The sequence below is a fragment of the Neoarius graeffei genome, chromosome 10, assembly GCF_027579695.1.
Source record: "Neoarius graeffei isolate fNeoGra1 chromosome 10, fNeoGra1.pri, whole genome shotgun sequence".
NCBI lineage: Eukaryota > Metazoa > Chordata > Actinopteri > Siluriformes > Ariidae > Neoarius > Neoarius graeffei.
Window position 1 is genome coordinate 40,488,183 of NC_083578.1, and position 6,000 is coordinate 40,494,182.

Consider the following 6,000-nt stretch of genomic DNA (forward strand, 5'->3'; position numbering starts at 1 on the left):
AATATCTTCATTTTCTCTCGCTCCTTGGAGAAACATCAGGGTCACGTCCGGCAGGTTCTTCAACACCTGCTGGAGAATAAGCTGTTCGTTAAGGCAGAGAAGAGTGAGTTCCACCAAGGCTCTGTCTCATTCCTGGGGTTCATCATTTCACCAGCCAAGATCCAGATGGACCCCCTCAAGCTGGAGGCAGTCGCTGACTGGCCCGCCCCATCTTCAAGACGAGAGCTCCAGCATTTCCTGGGGTTTGTCAACTTTTACAGGCATTTCATCCGCAACTTCAGCATGGTGGCCTGACCTCTCTCAGCCCTGACCTCAACCAAGACCAAGTTCAAGTGGGGGGAGGAAGCCGCATGGTGCAGAGACAACAATCTCTCTCTTAATGTGGAGAAGATGAAGGAGATGGTTGTCGACTTCCGGAGAGCCTCCACCCAGCATCCTCCACTGACCAACAGTGCCGCTGTGGAGAGAGTGAGCAGCACCAAGTTTCTGGGTGTGTACTTCACCGAGGATCTCTCCTGGAGCAGCAACACCGCATCGCTGGCCAAGAAAGCTCAGCAGCACCTCTACTTCCTCTGCAGACTGAAAAGAGCTAGAGCACCAGTCCCCATCATGCAGACCTTCTACCGCAGAACCATCGAGAGCATCCTGACCAGCTGCATCATGGTGTGGTACGGCGGCTGTACTGCATCCTGCCGGAAGACCCTGCAGCGCATAGTGAGAGCAGCTGAAATGATCATCGGTGTCCCCCTACCCTCCCTTCTGGATATTTACAACATATGCCTGGCCCGCAGAGCGCCCATTATTGCGGGCGACTCCACCCATCCCAACCACAACTTCTTCAGCCTCCTGCCTTCTGGGACGAGAATGAGAAGCCTCCAGGCAAGAACCTGCAGACTGGGAGACAGCTTCATCCACCAAGCCGTCAGAATGCTGAACTCCCTCTCAGGCCACTACCCCCTTCCCTTAATACATAAACCAAATGTCACCAGCCACTTTAATGAACTGTAACGAAATTCAACTGCGCTATGTAAAAACTGTTTACAATACAGTCTACACGGGGTTTTTTTTAAATTAATTGCACTATATAAAAACTGTTTACAACACCTGACGTTTTTTACATGTCTGCCATATTTATACTTGCACTGAATTCCACTCATACTGCCATATTTATTTATGGTTTTTTTCTTTTTTTTTAGTTAATTGCACTATATAAAAACTGTTTACAACACTGTTTACACTTTATACATCTTTTATCTTTGATAGACTTCACTGCTGCACTGTTTATACTGTCATATCTGCCATATTTATACTTGCACTGAATTCTGCTCATACTGCCATATTTATTTATTTATATTTATACTGATAATTCTGTTTATATCGTGCTATATTGCCCTACTATACTGTCAGACTGCTGTTCCCATTTACATTGTTCATTCTGTTTATATTGTTATTCGTCACATTTAAATTTATACCATTAATTCTGTTCACACTGCCACATTTTCACTTTCTGGATTGCCACTGTCTTTTCTTAGATAGCTTCAGCGGGTGTGTGTGTGTGTGTGTGTGTGTGTGTGTGTGCGTGTGTGTAAATAACCCCCCCCCCTTTTAAAGTTTATATCTTGTACCTATATTTTATATTTCATGTTTATTACTGTTTGCACCATGGATAAGAGGGAAACGCAATTTCAATTCTCTGTATGTCCTGCACATATGGCATTATTGACAAAGTTGACTTGAACTTGAAAGCCTTTTCCAGTCTCAAGCACAGGTTTACCACAGCACCCATTCTCACCATACCCAATTCTACCAAGCAGTTTATCATTGAGGTTGACACCTCCGAGTCAGGGGTCGGAGCCATCCTATCCCAGAGGGCTAACAACAACAAAGTCCACCCATGCTCCTTCTCCCACCAGCTATCCCCAGCCAAACGAAACTACGATATTGGCAACCGAGAACTACTGGTCGTGAAACTAGCCTTGGAGGAGTGGAGGCACTGGCTCAAGGGGTCCGACCTCCCGTTCCTAGTCTGGACCAACCATAAAAACCTGGAGTACCTCAAGTCTGCCAAACATCTCAACTCTCGCCAAGCCCGTTGGTCTTTCTTCTTCTCCCAATTCAACTTCATGCTCTCCTACTGCCCAGGCTCCAAGAATGGCAAACCCGATGCCCTGTCCAGGATGTTCTCTTCCCACCAAGAGGAGTCCAAGCCACCTGAGACTATCCTTCCTCCATGCTGCCTGGTGGGAGCCGCTATTCTAGAAGTTGAGATGCTCATGCAGAAGGCCCTGGAGCAGGATCCCAGTGAAGCTAATTCCAACAATATTCCTCATAACCATCTGTTTGTTCCCTGTCATGTGCGAACTCAGGTGCTGCAGTGGGGTCACGGTTCCAAGACGGCCTGTCATCCGGGAGCCACCCAAACCCTGGCTCTCATCCAGCAGTGCTTTTGGTGGCCATCCATCAAGGAGGACGTCCAAGAGTTCGTGGCAGCCTGCAACACATGCTCCCAGAACAAGACAGCTAATTGACCCCCTGCCGGCTTACTAAGACCCCTTCCTACTCCGCATTGACCTTGGTCTCACATCGCCCTGGACTTCATCACAGGACTCCCCAACACAGGTGGCAATACATGCATCCTCACTGTCATTGACTGTTTTTCTAAGACTGTCCATTTCACTCTTCTGCCCAAGCTCCCCTCAGCCAAAGAGATGGCAGAACTACTCATCCACCATGTTTTCCACCTACGTGGTCTACCTACTGACATAGTTTCTGACCAGGGTCCTCAGTTCACTGCACAGTTCTCGAGAGCCTTCTGCAAACTCATTGGGGCCACCTGTAGTCTCTCCTCAGGCTTCCACCCACAGACCAATGACCAGGCAGAACGGGCTAACCAGGCTTTGGAGGTTGAACTCGGGTGCATGGCATTCAGGGATGCCAGTTCTTGGAGCAAGTACCTACCTTGGATCGAATACGCACATAACACTCTTCCTTCCTCTGCCACAGGTCTCTCTCCATTCCAGTGCTCACTAGGGTACCAACCACCACTGTTCCTCAGCCAGGAGGAGGAGGTCACCATACCATCAGCCCAGGCCTTTATACACCGCTGCAGGAGAACATGGGCATTGGCCCGGAGAAGACTCATTCGCTCTGCACTCACATCCAAGAAGCAGGCTGACAAACATCGCTCCAAGGCACCCACCTACTGAGTTGGTCAACGAGTTATGCTCTCCACACACCACCTGCCACTTAGGGCCATCTCTTGCAAGCTGGCACCCAGGTTCCTTGGACCCTTCCTCATCAAGAAGGTAATCAACCCATGTTCTGTTAGACTGGCATTACCACTCACCATGTGATGTGTTCACCCCACCTTTCATGTATCACAGCTTAAACCTCTGGTCTGGTTCAGACCACCTCCTCTGTTCAGTGATGGTCATTCCAGGTTGGCGAAGATGGCTTCTTTTACTCCTCTTACAAACCCCCAGTCTTCTCTGGCTAAAATGCATACATTGCTTTCCTGAAACAAGTGTCCTTTGTTATTGAGATGAAGATAGACTGCAGAGTCCTGGCCTGAGGAACTGGCTCTCCTGTGTTGAGCCATGCACCTGTGAAGCAGTTGTTTCATTTCCCCAATGTACATGTCCATGCATTCCTCACTGCATTGAATTGCATACACTACATTGTCCTGTTCGTGTCTGAGTATTCTGTCCTTAGGATGGACCCATTTCTGCTTCTGAATGTTACTGGGTCTGAAATGTACAGGAACATTGTGTTTGTAGAAGAGCCTCCTGAGTTTTTCAAATAGTCCAGAAATGTAAGGAATGACAATAGGGGTGTTCACATGGCACATATTTGCATCGATGCTGCACCAATGTATCTTGTTGCGATATATCTTACACCGGTGTAAATTTTGTGGAGCGTTCACGCGTCACAAACCTGCTTACTAGAGAGAAGCATGTTGGCACCAGTGCAGCCCCACTTGCGTTCACACAGCAGTTTTTGCGACCGTGCTATACGATAGTAATAATGCGGAAATGAAATATGCGCATGCGTGAAAATGTACTTCCTTTTCCCTGTTGTCATGGCACCACCAAGTGCCGGGAAAACAACATGGATGAAGACACCAGTATTGCCAGATACTGCTGATGTTTTCCAGCCCAAAATATGTTCAAATCTGCCAAAATACACTTAAAACTGCCCAATCTGGCAACACTGGAAGACATGCAGTTCTGTTGTTGATATTCGCCATTTTGGAAACGCAAAATACCAGGATGCAAATTATGTAATGCCCGTATGTAATCAACTCTCCTCATGCGTAGCGAGTCTACCCCTGTAGCGTTCAGACGTCCCATTTTATATCGCTGCTGCCCCGCAAACTAGCATTTACTCCAGAGTAAATTTCTTAAACCACCTCCCGAGCAGGGTTAGATTTGCACCGGTTTAAGCAGCTTTCAGGGGTTACACCGGTATAACTTTGTACCATGTGAACGCTCTACCAGGGCAGCCCCGGTGCTACACAGGAGTAAAAGTTGCTGTGTGAACACCCCTCATGTTTTTGTTGCTGCTTTCTTCCCTATCTGTTATGTTTCTTTTTCTGGTCTTGATGAAAGCCCAGTTGGGATACCCACGTTTCTGAAGTGCTTCCTTGATGTGTTTTTGCTCCTTCTCTTTTCCCTCTACCACTGTAGGAATGTTCTGAGCCCTGTTATGTAAGGTCCTAATGACCCCCAATTTGTGTTCCAGTGGATGGTGAGAGTCAAACAGTAGGTACTGGTGTGTGTGTGTGTGTGTGTGTGTGTGTGTGTGTGTGTGTGTGTGTTTCTGGTAGACCTCAACGCTAAGGCTTCTGTCTTGATTGATGTGCACACCGCAGTCCAAAAAGGCTAGGTTGTTTCCACTGACATCCTCCCAAGTGAACTTGTCATGATCAGCCCCGGACTTCCACTCTGGAGATTTACTATCTCCCAGTTCAACGCAATCCGGATCCAGGACGGGACTTCCATCTTGCCGGCATTCACTTCCTGGTCTACTCTGCTGTGTATAAATAGGCCGTTCTCAGAAGGGGACTTTGCCAGAACGTCTTGTCTGTTTCTCACGTCATCTCTGTGCCATTTTTTTGCTTCCTGGATTTTTGTTCTCTGTTTTCCCTAGTCTTAGCCACAGTTCTTTGCACTCAAGTTTTGTCAGTTTTTCATGTTTTTTGCACTACATTTTTGTCTCCAGTTTTTGTCAACTATTTTTCTTTTTTTTTCATATTAGTACTTTGTCTACCTCATTGTTGTCTGGATTGTTTTTGCTATTTTTGTTTGACTCTTTTTGGACTTTTCATTAAATCATATTTTATTCATTGGATTTTCTGGTTTGTGTTCTGCTATTGGATCCTAACTCACCACATCTCGACACCCTTAAGTGTGTTAAAAGCAGCGGTGATGCAACACAGTGGTAAACATGCGCCTGTCCCAACTTTTTTGAAATGTATTGTTGACATCAAATCCAAAATGAGCATTTTTTTCAATAAACAATAAAAATTCTCAGTTTCAACATTGATATGTTGTCTTTGTACTATTTTCAATGAAATATAGGGTTTCCATAATTTGCAAGTTATCACATTCGTTTTTTTATTTACACTTTACACAGCATCTCAACTTCTTTGGAATTGGGGTTATACCATTACATCACCCATCAGGTTCATAGTCTTATGAAAAGAAGAAAGACATTATTGGTCAATGTAACATTCATTAAGCAGAGAGCAGAATGTGCGAATGAAGATAAATCTCAATGATTTTACTAACCAAAACAAGTAGCAATCAGAACAGCCTGCCCTGCCTGTTTCAATTTCAAGAACAAGTAGCAATCAGACCAGCCTGTACCAGCTCCAAACATGCCAAACAAATATCCCTATCACACAGTTTCCCTAGAGTTTACACAGAATGGTGTGAATAACAAAAATATTGAGTGAGCAACAGTTCTGTGGTTGGAAACACCTTGGTAAGAGAGGTCAAA